Genomic DNA, 22,515 nt, shown 5'->3' with positions numbered 1-22,515 from the left:
GACCGGAAGATTCAGTTGAAACAATAGAAGTTAATTCTTATTAATCAGATTGAATGTATATTTTCTCCTGGACCAGCTAACATTTGCAGAAGGGAATGACAACTTGGAAATCACAAATCATTTGTTCACAGTTCCTTTTGCAAAGCTAATTGTTCCAGTAAAAGGTTCCATTATAGTGTTAAGCCATAGTAAATAAAAGATGCTCCATTTCCCCAACTGGGAATTGATAACAGGAACTGAAACTTATCAAGCTTTTCATGTTGCAACTTCTGATCAAGACAACAAGTCTTTAATTGAAATATTAACTTAGGAATACCTGAGGGCCATTATGCTGGAGCCTCTAGCAAAGGAGGGTGCCATGCTTGGGGCCACTGGACACGTGAAGCAGCTGGAAAGTGAGACCATCCCGAGGAGAAAGCTGCCTGAATTCTGGCTTGAAATCTCTAATATGGTTATTCTCTGACCAAAGGGACCCAAAAGTGATCCTAGCACTTGGGCCGATCATCCTCTGGGATGTGGCAGCCCAGCAACAAAGCTCTTCTTTGGTTCCTCTTAACCAGTCCCTTATCAAGCAACTTTCACTCTCTTGGCCTTGAGGGAACCCATGTCTTTTTTTTTTTTGAGGGAGGAAAGCAAGGCATTTGGGGTTAAGTGACTTGCCCAAGGTCACACAGCTAGTAAGTGTGTCAAGTGTCTGAGGCCGGCTTTGAACTTAGGTCCTCCTGATTCCAGGGCTGGTGCTCTACTCGCTGTACCACCTAGCTGTCCCACCCATGTCTTTTTTTTATTTTTTATTTATTTTTATTTTTTTAAATTTAATTTATTTATTATATTTAGTTTTCAGCATTGATTTTCACAAGGGTTTGAATTACAAATTTTCTCCCCATTTCTACCCTCCCCCCCATTCCAAGATGGCATATATTCTGATTGCCTCATTCCCCAGTCAGCCCTCCCTTCTGTCACCCCACTCCCCTCCCATCCCCTTTTCCCTTCCTTTCTTGTAGGGCAAGATAAATTTCTACACCCCATTGCCTGTGTATCTTATTTTCTAGTTGCATGCAAAAACTTTTTTTTTTTGTTTTTGAACATCTGTTTTTAAAACTTTGAGTTCCAAATTCTCTCCCATCTTCTCTTCCCACCCACCCTCCCTAAGAAGTCAAGCAATTCAACATAGGCCACATGTGTATCATTATGTAAAACCATTCCACAATACTCATGTTGTGAAAGACTAACTATATTTTGCTTCTTCCTAACCTATCCCCCTTTATCCAATTTTCTCCCTTGACCCTGTCCCTTTTTGAAAGTGTTTGTTTTTGATTAACTCCTCCCCCATCTGCCCTCCCTTCTATAATCCCCCCATTTTTTATCTTTTCCTCCTTCTTTCCTGTGGGGTAAGATACCCAATTGAATGTGTATCATATTCCCTCCTAAGGTCAAATCTGATGAGAGCAAGATTCACTCATTCCCCCTCACCTGTGCCCTCTTCCCTTCCAACAGAACTGCTTTTTCTTGCCACTTTCATGCAAGATAATTTACCCCATTCTATCTCTCCCTTTCTCCCTCTCTCAATATATTCCTCTCTCATCCCTTAATTTGATTTTATTTCTTTTAGATATCATCCCTTCATCTTCAACTCATCCTGTGTCCGCTCTTACTCTCTCTCTATATATACATACACACACACATATATATACATACATAAACACACACACATAGATGTACATATAGATATATATGTATGTGTATGTGTGTATACATATATATATATATATATATATATGCATATTCCCTTCAGCTACCCTAATACTGAGGTCTCATGAATCATACACATCATTTTTCCATGTAGAAATGTAAACAAAACAGTTCAACTTTAGTAAGTCCCTTGCAATTTCTTTTTCTTGTTCTTTTTCTTGATTACCTTTTCATGCTTCTCTTGATTCTTGGGTTTGAAAGTCAAATTTTCTATTCAGCTCTGGTCTTTTCACTGAGAAAGCTTGAAAGTCTTCTATTTTATTGAAAATCCATATTTTATCTTGGAGCATGATACTCAGTTTTGCTGGGTAGGTGATTGTTGGTTTTAATCCTAGCTCCATTGACCTCCAGAATATCGTATTCCAAGCCCTTCAATCTCTTAATGTAGAAGCTGCTAGATCTTGTGTTATTCTGATTGGGTTTCCACAATACTCAAATTGTTTCTTTCTGGCTGCTTGCAGTATTTTCTGCTTGATCTGGGAGCTCTGGAATTTGGCGACAATATTCCTAGGAGTTGTCTTTTTGCGATCTTTTTCAGGAGGCAATTGGTTCTTTCAGTTTTTATTTTACCCTCTGGCTCTAGAATATCAGGGCAGTTCTCCTTGATAATTTCTTGAAAGATGATATCTAGGCTCTTTTTTTGATCATGGCTTTCAGGTAGTCCAATAATTTTTAAATTATCTCTCCTGGATCTATTTTCCAGGTCAGTGGTTTTTTCCAATGAGCTATTTCACATTGTCTTCTACTTTTTCATTCCTTTGGTTCTGTTTTATAATATCTTGATTTCTCATCAAGTCACTAGCTTCCACTTGCTCCAATCTAATTTTTAAGGTATTATTTTCTTCAGTGGTCTTTTGGACCTCCTTTTCCAATTGGCTAATTCTGCCTTTCAAGGCATTCTTCTCCTTGTTGGCTTTTTGGAGTTCTTTTGCCATTTGAGTTAGTCTATTTTTTAAGGTGTTGTTTTCTTCAGTATTTTTTTCATTATTTTTTTGGGTCTCCTTTAGCAAGTCATTGACTTGTTTTTCGTGGTTTTCTCGCATCCTTCTCATTTCTCTTCCCAATTTTTCCTCTACTTCTCTAACCTGCTTCTCCAAATCTGTTTTGAGCTCTTCCATGGCCTGGGACCAGTTCATGTTTTTCTTGGAGGCTTTGTTGTAGGCTCTTTGATTTTGTTAACTTCTTCTGTCTGTATGTTTTGGTCTTCTTTGTCAGCAAAGAAAGAATCCAAAGTCTGAGACTGAATCTGGGTGCGTTTTTGCTGCCTGGCCATATTCCCAGCCAACTAACTTGACCCTTGAGTTTTTCAGTGGGGTATGACTGCTTGTGGAGTTAAGAGAACTATGTTCCACGCTTAGGGGAATGCGCCAGCTCTGCCACACCAGCACTCCTCCTTCCTCAAGAACCCCCAACCCAGACTGGACTCAGATCTTCAGCAGGCTGTGCACTCCTGCTCTGATCTGCCACTTAATTCCTCCCACCAGGTGGGCCTGGGGTCAGAAGCAACTGCAGCTGTACTTCTGTAGCTGCCCCACCTCCGTTGCCCCCCTGGGTGGTGGCTGAACCACGAACTCTATCACCCTGTCCCCAGCAGCTTTTCCCACTAACCTTCTCTGTTGTCTTTGGTGTTTGTGGGTCGAGAAGTCTGGTAACTGCCGCAGCTCACTGATTCAGGGCACTAGGGCACGCTCCGCCCGGCTCCTGGTCTGGTTGGTCCTGCCGCCTCCCAGGCTGAGTTCTGCTCAGCTCCCAGCTCCAGGTGCAATAGGCCTCACCAGAGACCATCCAGGCTGTCCTGGGCTGGAGCCCTGTTTCCCTCTGCTATTTCGTGGGTTCTGCAGTTCTTCTCTGTTGTCTTTGGTGTTGGTGGGTTGAGAAGTCTGGTAACTGCCACAGCTCACTGATTCAGGGCGCTAGGGCCCGCTCCGCCCGGCTCCTGGTCTGGCTGGTCTGTACTGCCCACGCTGGGCTCTGCTCTGCTCCGTGCGTGATAGACCTCATCCAGCAACCATCCAGGCTGTCCTGGGCTGGAGCCCTGCTTCCCTCTGCTATTTTGTGGGTTCTGCAGTTCTAGAATTGGTTCAGAGCCATTTTTATGTTTTAGGAGGAACTTGGCGGGGGAGCTCACGCTAGTCCCTGCTTTCCAGCCACCATCTTGGCTCCAACCTCCCCCCCCCCCATGTCTTAATAAACCTTGTTAAGATGCCACTGAAGTTTTGTGATTCCCATCTTTTCCCTGTCCATGCAAGAAACATGGGCCAACCAAGAAGATGCCAGGAATTTCCATAGGAAGGAAATATAGGTTATTTTTTGAGTGTCTACAAACATTTTCTGGTTTCTTTCTCTTTGGCAGGAAAATTGTTCTGTTCTTGATCCCTTGTGGTGAGTGAGGAATATTGAAAAGTTGCTAAGGAAGCCATTTGGAGGGAGAACAAAGGAGGAGGTAGGAAGGATGATTTATAATATGAAAAATAAGGGAAATAAAAGTAAGGTGGATAAAACCACGTTGGCTTCTTAGGGGTAAGGTGAAGAGAAACTACGGCTTCATAGTGCCTATTCTCTTTGCTAAAATAAAGACAGAGAACCAGGGTGAAAGTTTTGCCTCCAGTACTTATTATCTGTGTGACCTTAGACAAGTCAGTTTGCCCCCCTCCACAGCCTCAGTTTCGTCCTCTGTAAAGTGAGGGGCATGGATTAGATGGCTTCTGAGGTCCCTTCTTCCATCTCAAGAGCTAGGATGCTATGAACCTGATCCCATTACATCTGTGGAATGATCCATTTGACTATACTAGGTAATGTGAAACAGAAAAAGTTTGAGACACATAGTTTCTGGGTAATTAATCATTTTACTAATCATGCTAGCAGATAATAAAAGGGGTCAGTGGCACCCTCAAATGCCAAAGACCCCCCTCATGCAACCCTTTCAATGCTTAAGTGGATGTTCTTGAGGGTAGCAATCAATTCTGATTGGTTAATAATTAATGAGAAAAATGAATATTATAATGAGAGGTGGGCTTATTCTAACGAGGGAACTTGACTCTGATCTCTTAAGTCTTGGATAGATACTTAATCTCTTATCCAGACTACCCTCGCTTATGGCAATCTAGACCTGGCTGAGAGGAACACAGTAGGCAAGAATTCACCATAGATTAAATTCCTTGTAAAGTTCTCTAGCTGGATGGGGTCTCCCATCCAGTATCAAAAGGCATGAACCCCAGGGCTTTGGGCAATCTCATCCATCAACAGTATCCTTCAGTTCAATGTAAGTCAAGTATTGATTATTAATATATGAGAGAAATAATCATTTCTCTCAGTACAGTGTACCCTCAAGTGTTTTTCACAGATTCAAAGAGGGTAGGGAACATTTTTTTCTTATTTGTTTTACATCAAGACTTGTACAGGGTTATGAGAGGGTTTGGCTTCTATGACAGAGAGTTTTGGTCAGGTTGGATTAGGTGGAAGCTCTGAAGTTCCTTCTGACTCTGATATTATGTAATAATAGCTTATTTAAATCGTGCTTTAAGATTTGCAGAACTCTTTATCAGCACTATTTTATCTGATCCTCACAACAATCTGGTAGAGAGGGTGCTATCATTATTCCCAACTTACATATGAGAAGACTGAGGCCACAAGAAGTTGAGTGATGGACATACCCAGGGATACACAGCTAGCAATTGTCTAAGGCAGGATTTGAACCTGGATTTTCCACTACACTGCTTCATTTGTGACCCATGATCGATTATATTGATAGTCTTCGTTGTGAGCCCTTCTTCTAAGTATGGAGGTAGGAGAGGAAATATCATGAGAGAAAGTAATTAACATGAAATCAGGCTGGATATATAGGTTGGAGCTAGATTATGAAGGACTTTAAATGCTTCCTATAGAACTTAGTATTTTATCCTACAGGGAATAGGGAGTCATTAAAGATTCTTGAGCAGAGAAGTGACAACCAGACCCATATTTTAGGCACACCAATATGGCAGTTGTGGGGAGACACAGGAGTCAGGGGGACCAATTAGGCAGCTAGTGCAGTAGTCCAGGTGTGAGGTGATGAGGGCCTGCCTCAGGGTGTTGGCCATGTGAAGAGAGAGAAGATAAGAGATGTGAGAAATATGGATTATCTCAGCATAGACTATTCTCAGAGTCCATCTCTTTGACATATATAGATCTTTTGTGCTATTCAACACTATTGACCTTTCACCCTGCTTCACCCATTTACCTCCAGGTCTATAATCTAAAGTCCTACATCTGCCATTCTTGTGTTCAGATTCTCTATTAACTTGGAGATATTCTGCAGCATGTGATCTAAATCGATTTCTTCTTTGAGAGCTCCGATTTTCACCCTGATCCCAGGTTTAATTTTCATTCTTACTTTTTCTGTCAATTTTATTATTTCTCTTTTGAGCCATTCTGGGCTTTCTTGGTATTTTAAAAAAACTGTTTTATTGATGCCTTTCTTTTTGTATTACAGTCCTTTCTGAATCGTCCCCCATGTTTCCCTCCATCTGTCCCCTAACACCACCTGAAATTGAAACATCCCTTGTGACAAAGGAAACAAGGGTGCAGAAATGTGAGGACCATACCTAACATTTGCTTCACTCTTATTTTAAGGAAGGTTGTGTTATGATCTATTCTCAAGGACCATTATTCGTTTTTCCTTCACTTGAAATTCAACTTCCTTTAACTGAGCATTCATTAATGTTGCTGCAGTCATGGAGTACTTTGTTCTGATTATGTTTGATTCTATATCACTTCATAAAATCTCCATAGGCTTCCCTGAATTCCTTTTGTAGTCATTTCATACTGAACAAGAATATTCCATTTTATCCACATACTAAAGTTTATTCAGTTCTTCCCCACTCAAGAGGCACTTGCTTGCCAGTTCTTAGCCATATTGGTGCATGTTAGAACTTTGTTTCTCCTTTTGAAGTTGTATCTGTCTAGGTCTGATAGTGGGATTACTGAGAAGCCTTGCTTCTGGGGGACATGTGTGCTGCCATAGAAAACTTCCTCTTTCTCTCCTTTGAGGAAGAAGACCAGGAAGTATTTCTAGGCTTTTACATGCCTCTCTTGGGCAGAAAGTCTCCCTTAATCACCAAGCAGCAACTTTTCTTTTACTTTTGTAATACAGGGAAAATTAGGAACCCCTGAGAAACCCCTAGCTACTGACAAGCACTCCCAGAAAGAATGGACTCAGATATCTTTGGCATTTAGCAAACCCCCTGGGACTCCATGACTCCACCAAGGAATGTCAATAGATAGGATCATCCCACTGAAGGATAACTTGGCAGACCCTTTCTAGCAGATATCCCTGGGGCTCCATGACTCCACCAAGGAATGTAAATGAGATTATCCCACTAGTATGATAACCTGACTGAATCTTTTGATCAGCCAGGACCTTTGTTCCTGTTTCCCCGCCCTGTACCCCCACATGTCCTATATAAGTCAAGCCATCACCCCAACCTATGGCCATTGATTTGTGGTGCAGTGCCCCAATGGCCGCCGGCTAATAAATTCTCCACTTAAAGCTTATACTCTGTGGTGTGTCTCACTCGCTTCTGGTACAACACTTTTAGTATTTAAAAAAAAATTAACCTGAATTAACAAACACTAAATAAAATAATCATTGACATGTACAAAGTAAAACAGAAAATAATAAAAACAATAGGTAACATTTCTGTAGCAATTACTATGTGCCAGGTACTGTGTTGTGCTTTTATAATTATCTTATTTGATTCTCACGAAACCCTGGGAGGTAGGTGCTATTATTATTCCCAATTTACAGTTGGGAAAACTGAGGCAGATATAGGTTGAGTGACTTGCCCAGGGTCACATGACTAGTAAGCATCTGAGGCCAGATTTGAAGTCAGGTCTTCCTGACTTCAGGCCTCACACTTTATCCCGCACGACTAGGATCATACATGAAATCCCCAATCTCCATTGTGTAGGCAGGTATGTAGGTTGCATAGTGGAAAGAGTGTTATTCTTGGAGTAGGGAAGACATGAGTTCAAATCCTGCCTTAGATATTAACTACTTGAGTGATCCTGAGTATGACATTTAACCTTTCTTGTTCTCAGTTTCTCTTCTGGAAAATAAGGAAAATAGTAGTGCCTAACTAATAGGATTGTTGTGGGGATCAAATGAGATTACACACACACACACACACACACACACATACACACACACACACACATACATACATACACATATACACATACACATTAAATATTTTACAGATCTTAAAGTACTTTGGAAATGTTGGCTATATATAGTTCTTTTTTCCTTTCAAGTGGATACTAAATTCAACATGTGATGTACATAGTTTTCTTGCTTCTTTGTGATTTTCTATTCAGTGTATTTAAAAATGCCTCAGTGACTTTTTTCTTTTTCTTCTGGTTACCCTATGCTAGTCCCCTCTCCCTCCCACATTGCGGGACAGGGGAGCAGGGAAGAAGGGGAAGGAAGAAGGAAAAACAAAATCTTTGTACCAAAAATGTATGGTCAAACAGAACAAATTTTCATCTTGGCCATGACTGACAATGTATGTCTTATTCTATATCGTGAGTCCATCCTCTCTGAGTTCAAATAACAATTACTAGCCATGTGACCCTGGGCAAGTCACTCAACCTCTGCTTGCCTCAGTTTCCTCAACTGTAAAATGAGAATAGTAATAGCACCTACCTCTCTGGGTTATTGTTAGGTTCAAATGAGATAACATTTGTAAAGTGCTTAGCACATACCTGGCACATAGTAGGTGCTAGTAAATCCTTCCTTTCTTCCTTGTCAACAGGTGAGTAGCATGCTTCATGATTAGTGTAGGAAATTGTGATTGATCATTGCAGTGATCAGTTCCTAAGTCTTTCAAAGTTGTTTATTTTGACAATTTTGCTATTATTATGTAAATTATTCTCCTGCTTCTGCTCACTTCCTCCTGAATCAGGTCATGCAAGTGTGGTAATGCTCTGGACTCAACTCTCCAAGAGCAAGGACAGCTATAGTTCAAGAAGAGGTCCAAAGGCTTTTCTAGACCGCCAGAGGGGTTCATGGCACACAAAAAGTTAAAAATCCCTGGCCTGGAGGAAGTGGATTTAGAAAATCAAGGCATAGTCTTCTTTCTCCCTGTTGAGGTTTCTGCTGGCTAAGAGTCACCTAAAGGAAAGTTTTCCTCTAGTATGCTTGGAGTCAGCCCTCTAGAGCTATGCCTGCCTTTATACCCTGATATTATCACTGTCCAGGGGGCTAATAATTGGGCCCATTTTCTCCAAATTCTGTCCCCAAGAGGCTTCTCAACAGCCAGCTCAAAAGAAATGCGTCTAAGTTGTAATGCAGCCCTTTCTTCTACTGGAAATGGCGACTTTTCTGTGCTTTGCAATACTTCTCATCCAAACACATCACCTAGGCAACCTTTATGACCATGATGACAGCCTCTTCCCCATTGCTGAAACTCAGGAAATTTACTGAGCTTCCAGGGAAAGTACTATATCAATCTGAGAATACAGCTCTGAGAGCATCGCAGATTATTTCATTGTAGAACATGTGTCCCTTTCTCTGAGCTGTAGCCAAGCAGCATATGTAGTCATTTGATGGGCATGATGATATAGAGCTCGGCCATTATAAATGAAGCTTTGTGCAAAATGTCTTTTTTAGGAAACAATTCTCTGCTCTAGCTTTGATTCTGCACGCAGATACCAGGGCTCTTCAAAGAGAAGACTGCATAACCTTCTCTGATGTGACTTTCTTTTGCTTGAATCTAAAGTGTGCCTGGTGGAAGTTGACAGTGATCATTCTACCTTCATATAGTAACAGCACTGGAGGGGACTGGAGAGATTAAGATTTTTACTATGTATTGAATGCCCCCCAATGTACTGAATACACAACCTTTTATGTCTCTTTTTCAAAACAGAAAATAGCCCTGGGGATTCACGGAAAGCTTTATGGGCAAAATCTCTTCTATTTATATGCAATTCCACTCAAACAATAAGATTCTCTCTTTCCTTTTGCTGGGAGAGGAGCAGACACATTTTTTTTTCCTGCAATAATGTGCCTGTTTCCTTTCAAATCTCCATAGCAATGGAAAGCCCAAGAAAGAAAATGGAACACGTGATGTATAAACAGCAACAGCTTCTAAATATAAAGGATGTGAAAAAGTACCACTTTCCAAAGGACAGAGACTAGGCTCTGGAGATGATTTCAGAGATGCTAATGGGTTGGACAGCTCCCTAAAATTGAGGCTTTTGCACTTTGGAAGGCAGTTAACTTCTTCACCCTTGAGCTCCTGTCAGAAGTGGAATTCTGCCTGGCTGGACCATGAGCTTGACCCAAAGGGAGGAGGCATTTTAGATAGTCTTATGAATTATGAGAAATGTAAACTTATAATTTGTGAAATTGTAAACTCCTTGAGAGCCAGGACTATTTGATTTTTTGTCTATAGTGTCCCTGTAATCTAGCACGGTGCCTGGAACATAGCAGATGCTTAAGTGTTTGTTGACTGTCTTCTGGTGCGACCAAAACATGGTTGAGAACACAGTGTGGTGCTCAGACTTCACACTGGACAGCTCCATGTCTATGGGGGAGAAACTTGATTTCATTTCCCTTTGTCCATTTGCAGACACCAAAGCAGACACCCATAAGTCAGTGAGGTTGCTATGGACAACTCGGTGTCTGATTGCTTGATTTTCTACTTTTCTAGCTTTGTTGCCTAGCTTTTTTACTGGACTTGGATGGGTGATTTCATTGGCACAGGTAACTTTCCTTATCAGTGCAGATAGGCGCCTGCTTTTCAGTTGATGATTTTGGAAAGCTTTCTGGGTTATTGAGAGGTTAAGTGACTTAACCAGAGTCATACAGCCTGTATATATATATATCTATACATATATATATATATATATACACATATATATCTATACATACATACATACATATATATATATATATATATATATATATATATATATATATATATATATATATATATATGTATATGACAGGCAGTACTTGAATCCAGATCTTTCTGACTGAGAAGCCTTGCTCTCTATCTGCTCTGGCAAACTGCCTCTCAGCCTCAATCCAAATAAAAAATTTATTTCTTGAAAATCTTTAGCGTCAGTATGTGTCTGTCCCCACTCCCACCCCCCATTGAAATGGGCTGGAAACTAGGGATACCAAAGGACCTCCTTTTTAGGTGTGATTCTTTTTAGTTGTAGAGAAATGGTGGCAGCTCTCTGCATGGTTAATGCATTCCTTAATAGCTTTGCAAAGAAGTTAAATGGCATGTTAATTAAGTTTTGAGATGATAGTAAATGGGGAAGTGTTGTGAATGTGGCTAAGAATGAAAACAAAGCCTGAGAAAAGTTAAGATAGTGAGAAATAATAATGAAGAGGAGAAAAGCTTGAATTTGTATTGAGGTTTACAAAGTGGGTTATTTACTGAATCTCATTTGATCTCAACAGCCCTGGGGGAAGGAAGGAGGCTGTCATCCCCTTTTATGGCTGGGGAAATGGAAGAAACCGAGGTCCAGAGATGGTTCAATCTCTCAGGTCTTCCAGCTCCAAATTCAGTGTTCTTTTCCCCTAACTCAAGAAAAACAAAGTCCCTTTTGCCTACTAAGTGGGTACTAGTGGCTGCCCAGCTCTGCAGATGTAGCTCAAGAGCTGACGATGCAGTGAGCATTTCTTTTGACTGTGGGCACTTAGGCTGATTGCTGAGTTTGTCCTTGCTTGTGATTTTCTTGGACTTGTGGTTATCCTGCACCCCTCCTCTACATCTGTTCCTGATTGCTACCCCCCAGAGCAGCTCTTAGCTCCCAGCTGGCCAATGCTGAGCTGAATCTGCTCAACGTCTTGAATTAGGATTTCCTTAGAGTGTGTCTTCTGCCCTCCCCGTGATGAAGTTTCTTTGGTAGCCCTGCTGAGAGAGCTTCGTCGATGCTGGAGGCTGTGGCCATAGATGGGACAGCTGGGAGTGGTCATCACACATTTAGAACTAGAAGAGCTCTCAGAGGTCATTGAGTTTAACACCTCCCTTTTACAAATAAGGAAGGTGAGGCCCAGAGAAATTAAGGTGTTTTCCCTTGTCACACAGCTAGAAAGTGTTTGAGGCAGTGCTAAAAAATGCTCATTCACTGATTGAACCTAGATCTTTCAGACTCCAAGTCCAGCATTCATTCCAGTATACCACCCTGCCTCTGAGTCAGGAATGAATGAAAAGGCATTCATTAGGTGCCTACTGTATGCCAGGCACTTCACTAAACGCATGGGATAACAAATACAAAAATGAGACAATCTTTGCCCTCAAAGGAGCTTACATTTTCATAGGGGGAGAGAGAGAGAGAGAGAGAGAGAGAGCGAGAGAGAGCGCATGTATAGGGGAGTTATGGCCAAGGAAGGATGTTTTGGTCTGGAAAGTCACAGAGATGGTCAGTTGGCCCCCCCTTTCGAGTAGCCAAGGTAACATTGATTGGTATGCCCAAGCTTTTAGAGGATGCTATCTCAGGTCTGACAGAGGCGGGGAACCTTTGGCCTCGAAGCCATGTGTGGTCCTCTAGGTCCTGAAGTGTGGCCCTTTGAATCCAAACTTCACAGAACAAATCCCCTTAAGAAACAGATTTGTTATGTCAAATTTGGACTAGGGCAAAAGGCCACACCCCAGGACCCAGAAGGCCACATGTGGCCTCTTGGCTGCAGGTTCCCCACCCCACTCTAAGACTTAGGATCTCTTGCATCATGTCTCTTGGTGGCCCTTTGAAAACCAGAATGCTGGGGTGGTCAGTTTCCCCATCTGTAAAATGGAACTAATAATACCCTAGACACAAAGTTATGAGAGAAGCATCTCATAGATTTCAAAGCATTCTAGAAGTGAGTTCTTATCCTACATCATTTCAATAATATTCTTTAAGCCATTTCTTACACACAAGCTTTTTACTTCAAGCATACTAATTTATATTTCATGCATCTTACCTTTTGCCTGCCTTGCTTCAATAAAATGCTAAATACATTTTGCAGGGAATCTTAGTACTTTGGCTTTTGCTCATCTCTGGCAGAGTTGAGCTAAAGGAACATGAAGAGCAGGTTCTGGTTGCTCTATAAGCTGTGCTATTCAAGTCCTTGGGCTAGCGCATTGAACTATCTATGTGATGAAAATCTGGCCATTTCTAGTTTTTTTTTTTAATTTCTGGGTTGAGTTTAAGTTTTCAAAGAAAGTTCCTTTGGGGACAAATCCAACCTTTTCTCACATGAAATAACAAGATAGAAAATTTTTTGTCAGTCTAACAGTTATTAAATATTTACTGTGTGCAGAGCACCAAGAAAGGGTTAGATAAGAAATACTCCTTTCTCAGTCTAGGAAAGGGTAAGACAGCAGCAGAAATCAATGTAACGCTCACTAATACATGATAAATGCAGTAAAGATGTTCAGGTTATATGCCATGTGAGGTCCAAGAGGTAGGTTATTAGGAATTACGGGGGACCAGGGAAACCTTTCTGAGGAAGGTGGCATTTAAATTTAACTTTAAAGAGGGGATCTTAAGCTGGGGTCCACAGACCACCAAGGAGTCCATGGATTGATTTCAGGGAATCTATGGGCTCGAGTGGGAAAGATTACATATTAAATTTCATTAAGCTCTTACTGAAATGTAGCATTTCTTTCAATTATTTAAAAACATGATTCTGAGAAGGGGTCCATGGGCTTTCCCAGAATGACTGCCATAGGGGTTCATGACACAAAAGAGGGTAAGAACCGCTGTTTCATATGATCTCTAGGGTCTTTTCCAGTGCTAAATCTATGGTCCTGGGTGCATTTTGACCTAGGTGTTCAGAAAAGAAAAAAAAAACTTTAAGAGGGTTTTTATTGTGCTTTGAAGCTAATAAAGATTTTGAGGAGAAATTTAATCTGTTTTTTTCTTTTATACCAAAATTATTTAAATGTTCTGTCAGATCTAGGTCAGGTCTAGCACATTTTTATGAGCTTTTTTCTTTTTTTTAATAAGCCATTTGCAAAACATCAAGGAACCCTTCACCCCAAGGTTAGCATATGATGGGAAGTTCAGATCTAGCAATATTTGAATGGCTTTTTAAGTGAAGTAAATTCCCATGCTCATTTCTAACAGCATCCACATAGCCAAGCAATGTCCATATCTCCTTCCTTCTGGGTATGTGCTTTCTCTCTCACTTATTCCTTCCCATTGGCTATTTGCAAGGCTTTTTATGCAAACACCAATTAGGGTTGAAAGGTTTGGTTTTATTTAAGGTCCTTTTCTGAGTCAACATTTCCAAAATATGCAGAAGCAACAGGAAGCCAATTGATAATTGTGCTAGCTCAGAGGAAAAACAAATATGTTAAGGAGTCAGATGTATAGCAGGTATAAACAAACTATGACATTTAGGAGCAGAGAATGTGAGAGCTGGAAGGGGCTTTAGAGTATAGAATGTCAGAGCAGAAGGGATTGTGGAGATTACATAGTCCAACCTGTTCACTTATTTTTTTTTTCAATGAACAAAAATCTATTTGCTCTCTCTTCTACTCCCCCCATTGGATATATTGAGGATCATTTTATACCATTTTATATCATTTTTGTAATTTCAATAAGACCTAGAGCCTGAACTAATCAAACAGAGGAAGAGTTTGGACCTAACAGCTTCTTTGTTCTCTGAGTTTACCCAGAAAATGCCTCTTCTTATGTCAACAAGCCCAGATGGGGCTGATTTAAGCCTCTGTCTATAGCCATTAAGGGTGAGAACCTTGACCGCAGATACTATCTTGAATTATGTGACTTTTTCTTATCTTAATATTTTATGGGCATATACTGCGTTATGGAATGTTAATGGCAAATTAAACACAGAGATCCTGGGTTGTAATTCCAATTGACACTTTTTCAACTGTCTCGACTTATTGTATTTACAACCTATTCCATTAAGGAAAATCTTTGTCTTGTATCATGGTTAACCATACATGGGGATCATAAAAGTGAAGTAATACAGACATGCTGAATTGTGAGTGTTCTAAAAATGTATATAAGCTTTCTCATTTCTTTGTTCAGGCAGACTTTTGTCTGACTCCATGCCTGCATGCCCACTATGCTTAAGGGAATACATAAATAAGTAATATGAATTTTTCTATTGCCTAGCTCTGTTTGCCTCCTTTAACCAAACTTCTCAGGTCAACAATACACACACACACACACACACACATACACACATGTATATGTATACATATAAGTGCATATACACATGTGTATAGAGACATTGCTCATGTATGCATGTGCACATACACACATGTATATCCACACGTGTATGCATATGTTTCATTCTATACCCTAAATCTGATGGGGGATGGGACCTGGACCCCTAAAAAGAAAAGGCCATGTTTTTGCCCCTGAACTTTCCTCCCACAACCAAACTCCTGGTGCTTTTGCCTAAGGCATTGCGGCTCTCAGACCACTTACTTTCTTTAATTGTTCACCCCTGGCCCCGCTCTTTTCCCTAAACCAGTTCCAGTTCCTCTTTTTCTGTATGAAAGTATCAGTCTTACCCCCATTAAATTGCTCAGATTCCCTAAGAATCTTGCCCTCTTCTATTGGCATCACAACAAACTTACTACTTTCCAAACCACAGATTTACTAGGAATCTTGCCCACCTAACCGGTGTTATAATGAAACCTTACTACTCTGACTGAAAGAAGGCTTGAATGGTTGTATTCTTTCAAGGCAGACCTCCTGTACCCTTGCATTCTGGGTCCCCAGAATCCCAAACTACGAGTCCATTTTCTCTCTGTTAGGAATTAGGTAGCATCCTTCATCATGGGTCCTTTAAAGTATTAGTCATTGCATTGAACCAGAGTTCTCAAGTCTTATACAGTTTATCTTTACAACGTCATTTTAGAAATTGTTTTCTTGGTTTGGTCCACCTCACTCTGCATCACTTCATACAAGTCTTTTCAGGTCTCACTGAAAGTCCCTTTCATCATTTCTTACAGTGCACATGGCATATCATTACATTGGGTGCCATAATTCATTCAACCATTACCCCATTAATGGGCACTGCCTCAGTTTTCAGTTCTTTGCCAATACCAAAAAAGCTGCCCCAAATACACCCACCACACATGGGTCTTTTTTCCTATGTCTTTGATCTATTTGAGATACAGGCCTAGTAGTGGTATTGCTGAGTTTGTACAGTTTAGCAGCTTTGGGGGGATGGTATCAAATTGCTTTTCAGAATGGTTGAAGTAATTCACAGCTCCACCAACAGGTGTGTTAATGTAAGTACTTTTTTCCCCTCTACTAATTGTCATTTTCCTTTTTTGTCCAACTTTGTCAAAGTGATGAGTATGAGGTAGAACCTAAGAGGTACTTTTATTTTCATTTTATTAATTGCAGTTATTTGGAGCATTTTTTTTCATGTAACTCTTAATAGGTTAGATTCCTTCTCTTTGAAAACTGCCTGCTCGCAACCTTTGACCATTTCTCAATTGTGGAATGGTTCTTCTTTGAATCCGTTCCTTATGTATCTTGGAAATGAGATCCTCATAGGAGAGACTTGCTGCAATTTTTTTCCCCAGTTAACTGCTTCCCATCTAATTTTAGCAGCATTGGATTTTTAGTTTAAAAACCTTTCTAAATTTACATAATCAAGATTGTCAATTTTATCTCTCATGACTGTGTTTATCCCCTGTTTGTTCATGAACTCTTCCCCATCCATAAATGAGAAAGGTAACTTCTTCCTTGGACCTCTGATTTGTTGGTCATCACCCTTTATGTCTAAGGCATGTTTCTACTGAGATGTTATCTTGGTATATAGTATGAGATATTGATCTATACATAGCTTCTGCCAGACTGTTTTCTAAGTCATTTAAATAGTGTATTCTTACCCCAATAGCTGGGGTCTTCGCCAAACTCTCATTTTAAAGAAGAAACTTAAACTCCCCTTTTCCCCCTGAAAAAAAGTGATGAGTCCTCTTGGTTCATCCATATTCTTTCCTTAAGAGATCTTATTCCTATTGTCCAGTGAGTTTTCACAGCCTGCGTTTTGTAAACAGGAAGATTAGCTTGTAAGATGCAGCCCTTAAACATTTTAGAATGGTAACTGCCTCCTTGCACTATGTCACATGGAAAAGTGCAGGAATTGGGATCACGAGATCTGGCTTTACATTCCCCCCTGTCCTGTCATTTACTGCTGTGCCCTTGGGCAAGGCATTGCCCCTTCCTGGTTCTCAGTTTTGCCATCTGTCAAAGGAGAGGTTTAGGCTAAATGGCTTCCAAGGGCCCTTCCAGCTCTAAGTCTATGATCCTATGTATGATCTTAGCCAAGTCACTTTCCCTTAGTTTCCTAATCTGTAAAAGGAGGAGATAGCACTGAATGCTTATAGAGGTGGGGAGCGGGCATCTTATATCAGGGCCTAAGTCTGCAAATATATATTTAAAAGCTGAGGGTGACTGCTAAGTTTCTCATCTCTAGTCAGAAGGAGGCAGATGCTGAAGCTCTGTCCATAGCCCACCTTATTTAATTTACTATTCTTTTGGTATTCCTGACTGTTGTACTCAAAGATAGACACTATGTCCTTCTCTTTCCCCCATGCCTCTTGCAGTCTTCTCTTTTCCAGGTTAACAAGTATTTGTTAGGTGCCTACTATGTGTTAGACACTGCCTAAGTCTGTGAGGATTTGAAGGCCAAAGTGAAAAAGTTCCTGCCTTCAAAGACCTTACATTCTAATGGGAGGCAACCTGTACATATATATAATATATGCAACCAATCTTCATATGTAATGGTTTCCAGTCCTCAGAGATAAGGGGTCAAAATCCACTTCTCTGGAGTACTCCCAAATGGAAATAGTATACTGATTCCAATGACAGGGGTTTTGTAGCTAATACTTTTGGTTAGTTATACTGGGGTCAGACAAAGATTGTTTAGCCAATCAATTAACAAATACTTATAGAGGCTGCATGGTATTCTGGAATAAGCACCAGACTGGGGAGTCAGGAGACCTGGGTTGTAGGCTCAGCTTTGTCATGAACTGTGTGACCTTAGGCAAGTCATTTCTCTCTGGACCTCAGTTTCCCCTTCTGTAAACTGAGGAGAGTTGGATCAGAGTATAATAATAAAGATAACAAGCTAGCATTTGTATGGTGCTTTAAGGTTTCTAAGTTCTTTTATATCATTTGAATCTCAAAACAACCCTGTAAGGTAGATGCTATAATTAGCTCCATTTTACAGATGAGAAAACTGAGGCTGAGAGAAGTTAAGTCACTAGTCCAAGGTCATACAGCTACTAAGTGCTTGTTGAATTTGAACTCACACCTTCCTGATTACAAGTCCCCCCACTCTCTCCATTGCACTGTGTAGTGTTCCCTAGATTATCTTCAAAGTCTGTTTCTTTGATAGTTCATATTTTGTGTTCTAAGGGTTTGGCTTTGGTGTTTTGTCCTAGCTCATGTTTTCTATGTGTAAGGTCCTATATTTGGTGCTTTGGGAGCACATAGAGAGAAGGGTCTCCCATCTTTGTGAACTTAGTATCTTGGCAGGCAGCTGAGGCTCATATGCCTCCAATATCTGACTTATAATCCAGTTCAGTTTCCCATGAATATTCCAAGTACCGAAAATCATTGCAGCTCATGTGTGATATCTATTGCAGTGGATGAAGAAGTGGAGAAACGGCAAAATGGATTCCTTTGGAAGATATGAATCAGACTAAATGACCTCTGAGGTTCCCTCTGAGATTCTGTAATTTTACAAACATGCATTAAGCCCCTACTATGTGCTAGGCCCAAAAGGAACTAGTCCCTGGCCTCAAGAAGATTCCATCATACCCTACCATTCCAATCCCAGCCAGGACAGGTTAAGGGCAAACAATTGATCTGTATCAGTGGGATCGAGAAGAGGGAGAACTCACCGTAGGTTGTGCTGTGTTTGGGTCTTCTCATCAGGACAAGGCATAACCTGGGAGGTCAGGGGAAAATGTTAGCAGATCGGAGACAACTCTGTATCAGAATAGTTGCATCTGCTGTGGTGTATTGTTATGGAAACAAAAAGCCAAAGACAGATGGCAAGTGGGAAGTGACATCTGAAATCAATCTCCGAAAGGTTTCAATAATGAATCATGGCCAAGCATTAAGCAAGAAAGTGAAAGATGAAAGTTACTACTGGGCTTTTTTTGGTAACAGGTGTTACACCAGCCTTACAAGAGAGGCCACACAACAGTATAGCAGACAGAGAATCAGTCAGGGAGATCCCTGCTCAAGTCTCCCTCCTTCCCCGGCCCCATCTAATACATACTGAAGTATGTGCGTTGGGACTAGTGACTTGTGCCTGCAGGCAGCTCTCTAAATTGCAGAGCAGGTGCTGATCTTTATTGATAGAGGGAGTTTCCACAGTGAGAATTCCCCGCATAAATGAAATGACAAACCTGGTTCCCAAAACAAAACCTATACCCCAAACCTAGCCTTAAAGGAATACAAAGATTGGCATGAGCCATGAAGTCTTTTGAATTGACGTCAATATCTTTTTCAAATATTCCACTGATTTAATAGGCAGATATGGATGAGAGGCTGCAATGGAAGCAGAGATTTGAGTCATTTACCACTTGGGTGACCCCTAGTAAACCTCTCAGAGCCTTAATTTCCTCATCTTTAATGCAAGAATCAGAATCGCACCTGCACAATTGGCTTCCCAGGGCTATTGTTTGTATTAAAGTACTCTGTAACCTTCAAGGCTCATATAAATGAGAGCAATGATTCTATAATTTCCTCAGTATTGACCCAAAGCACCACGCTTTCTACACCTTTCTTTCGCTGTGATATTTCTCCTACTTTATCGAATTGTGATATTTTTTTCCCATCTCATAAATGTAGATGATTGAACAAATGTTTCCAAAATTGGCCATCATCTTACTTTGTTGAGTATGGTTCATTTTCTTGTCCCAATCATTTTTGCCAGCATTTGGGGTCGAAGGGGGTGTGCAATTCCCGATAAGCTGGATATTTTGTCTTCTATTAGTGGGTCATTACAAATCTCAGAATAGATTGATGAAACTGTTAATTTGCCTGTCAAGACAGGGCCCCAGATGTATTGGAAAGGGGGGGAGGTGCTAATGGCATGGCTCTAATGCAATTGCACAAACAAGTTAATGAAGCGCATAAAGTGAAATACAGATCGCGGTGGAGCCCCATCTTGCTATAAGGGCTGTGAAAAGCAGTTTTAATCAGCTAAAGGAGGAAGAGACTCTTCAAGGTTATGCAGATGAAGTTATAAAAAGCCCTTAAATGCACAATCTTCAATGAGGACTAGGGAAGGAAAATTTCAATCAGGGACATTTGTTTAGATCGGCAACATGTGTGAGTCTAGTAAGTTGCCGAAAGGGCTTCACAGAAAGATGAAAAATGGGAATGGTGTTCTTTGCAAAAAATAGGCAGAAACCAAGTGTTTTATTGCTTGTACTCTATTTAAAATATCCATAGAAGAAGATCCAAAGAAATCAGGAATGGAGAAGTTCCCTGTTTTCCTGCCTCTCCTATTCCTGTTTCCAGCTGGGTCAGAGCACACCTGCTCCCACATCTCTTGTTGTCCAACTAAATGCAGCTACTGTCCCTGTGTGTACTTGGTGACTCAGGCTGCCCATGTAGGTCACAACTTCCGACCCCTTACGGGAAGTGTAAAAGCCTCCTGACTTGGAGTTAGGCACACTTATTTTTTTTCTGAAGAATGAGCATTGCTGTTTGCCTTGTCGGGTTCTAGGCTTCTGTACCTATATGGATATTTGGGATTCAAAGCCTTGGTTGCTAAATGGGATTCAAAGCTCCCACTTTGCTCATTCTTGACCCCATGCTGGTCCCCTGACCAGCTTTGTCCTGTTGTTGAAGATGTACTGTGACACTAGAAAAATCATATAGCGTACATGAAATGAGGAATACAGAAAAGCATGGAAAGACTTACATGAACTGATGCAGAGTGAAGTAAGCAATCTGAAAAACTGTATGTTCAATGACTAAAATAACAAAAATGGAAAGAAAATCAAAAAACAAAAAAAGAATGTAATAAAGTTATAAAGGACAAACTTGGCTTCAAAGAAGGGATTTGAGGAGATACCTCTATCCACTCGCTTTTAGAGGTGGGGGCAGTTCCTGGTTGTGGAACATTGCATATTATGTCAGATTTTTTGTGATATATTTTTTGTTGATTTTTATCTTGTTTTCTTTTAAAGTTTTTCTTCTCATAAGGATGACTCTTGGGGAAGGGAAAGGTTACAGATAGGCAATATAAAGATAAAAGATATCAATGAAAATATATTAGAATAATATAGCTTCCAGATCAAAGCTGTATATCATAGTGAAACAGAACTGGAAGAACTGACCAAACCAAGCTGACTGGATTCACTACAAATATCTCAAGTGGCTCTTACTGCACCAAGGCAATCCTTTCATCTTTCTACCCTGGACTCCCTATCCCACTCAACACAACAGCAACTCCCAAATTTCTCTCACCCTCATCCCCTCTTACCTAATAGCTTCCTAACTGGGCTTCCTGTCTCTAGTCTCTCTTGGTACCAATCCACTATCCACTAAGTTGTCAACATTTTCCCAAAGTGCAGTTATGACCATGTCTCCCTCCTACCCAATAAACTCCAGTGGCTTCCTTGTCACCAGGATCAACTGTAAATTTCTGTTGGGCATTTAAAGATCTTTATGACTTGACCCTTTCCTACCTTTCCAGTCTTCTTACAATTTACTCCCCTCCACCCATTCTATGGTCTTTCCACACTGACTTACCTGCTGTTTTTTGCACAAAGCACTCCATTTCCTGACTCCATGCATGCCCTTGCACTGATTGTCCCCAGAGTCTGGAATGATCCCAATGCTTCCTCAAGCATGCTTCTTATCCTGGCTTCCTTCAAGACTCAGCTTCAAGAGGCCTTTCCTAGTCCCCTGTAGCAGCTGGCACCTTCCCCTCTAAGGTTGTTTTTCATCTACTCTATACATCTTGTACATACCTATTATTTGTATATTACCTCCCCATTAGAATGTAATCTTCTTGAGGGCAGAGACTAGTTTTTGCCTTTCTTTGTATCTCTAGTAAGTAGCAGAATACCCATTCTGTAGTAAGTGCTTAATAAATAAGGGCTTGCTCATTGAATAAAACATTGGTAAAGGATTATAACGAGGGTGATAGGGTGGAGTATGTACCATGACCTGTTATAATGGGCCATATGCCCTTTTTGACTTCTTGCCAAAGGGCATGTGGACCAGTGGGTCCTGGTGTGCTCCTGTGTCAAAAATGACTGTCACCTGAGCCAGTAAGAGCTGCCCATTCTGTTGGCTACAAAGAGTGAGGAGAGATGGTTTTTGGACTTTTGTGAGGTAGCCTCTTTGTCTTTGACGGCTGCTAATTAGAGGGAAACACAGGGACCAAACAGGACCTACTGGTCAAACCTTACAGGAACCCACCACAGGAGGCCAGGGCCCAGGATTAGCCCTATCACCCTTGTTAGTCAATAAATATTTCTGAAGCACTTGTTTTGTGCCAGGTACTGTGCTAAGTGTTACAATAGGACCCTAGATCTAGCGCTGCAAGGGACCGCAGAGTTTATCTGGTCTAACCCACTCATTTTACAGTGAAGGAAACTGAGGCCTAGGGTAGGAAAGTGACTTGTTCAGGGTCACACATAAGATCTTAGCTCTAGAGCTGCAAGGGACCTCAAAGGTCATCTAGTCTTACCCACTCATTTTACAGAGCAGGAAATTGAGGCCCAGGGTGGGAAAATGGCTTATCCAAAGTAACAG

The sequence above is a fragment of the Trichosurus vulpecula genome, chromosome X (assembly GCF_011100635.1).
Source record: "Trichosurus vulpecula isolate mTriVul1 chromosome X, mTriVul1.pri, whole genome shotgun sequence".
NCBI classification, from domain to species: domain Eukaryota; kingdom Metazoa; phylum Chordata; class Mammalia; order Diprotodontia; family Phalangeridae; genus Trichosurus; species Trichosurus vulpecula.
Note: the sequence above shows the minus strand (reverse complement) of the source record.